The sequence below is a fragment of the Meleagris gallopavo genome, unplaced genomic scaffold (genome assembly GCF_000146605.3).
Source record: "Meleagris gallopavo isolate NT-WF06-2002-E0010 breed Aviagen turkey brand Nicholas breeding stock unplaced genomic scaffold, Turkey_5.1 ChrUn_random_7180001988824, whole genome shotgun sequence".
NCBI classification, from domain to species: domain Eukaryota; kingdom Metazoa; phylum Chordata; class Aves; order Galliformes; family Phasianidae; genus Meleagris; species Meleagris gallopavo.
In genome coordinates this window covers 1-456 of record NW_011247333.1, presented here as the reverse complement: position 1 = coordinate 456, position 456 = coordinate 1, and the positions used below count along the sequence as shown (strand labels likewise).

Sequence of the window (456 nt, the reverse complement as noted above, 5' to 3'; positions counted from 1 at the left end):
TCACTCTGATACTGTGGATGCTCAAGACATTGTGATATAGTAAGTTTTGGCTCAATGTCTCTGTAGGAGCTGAAGTCTCTTGCTGTAAAAGCCTTCTTCCTACATTAAAAGCACAGTTTTGAGATGGTACATGTTTTCACACTAAGAGTTGCTTTTGCCCCTGTCTTCATAGGTTATCAGCGTCAGCTGCTCTACAAACATGATGATGGCTCCTACAGTGCCTTTTGGGAAGTCTGACACCCAGGGCAACACATGGTGAGTGGCCAGAGTTGGAGCTGTCATCCCAAACCTAGCATCCATTCTATTTCCTGGATGTGACATATGTGCTCTGCCCACAGGCTGACAGCTTTTGTGGCCAGGTCCTTTGGGCAGGCCAGCTCTTACATTTACATCAGCAAAAATCATGTGCAAGATGCTGTGCTCTGGCTGCAGAAGCATCAGTTATCCAACGGTTGC

General features: G+C 46.5%; 1 long non-coding RNA gene across 1 annotated transcript; it reads left to right on the top strand.

The window, feature by feature from the left end:
• Window positions 1-123: 123 nt before the first annotated feature.
• Window positions 124-394, top strand: LOC109365244. Its single transcript, XR_002110865.1, has 2 exons — window positions 124-255; window positions 339-394. It is a non-coding gene; the product is annotated as an uncharacterized LOC109365244 (long non-coding RNA).
• The last annotated feature ends 62 nt before the right edge of the window (window positions 395-456 follow it).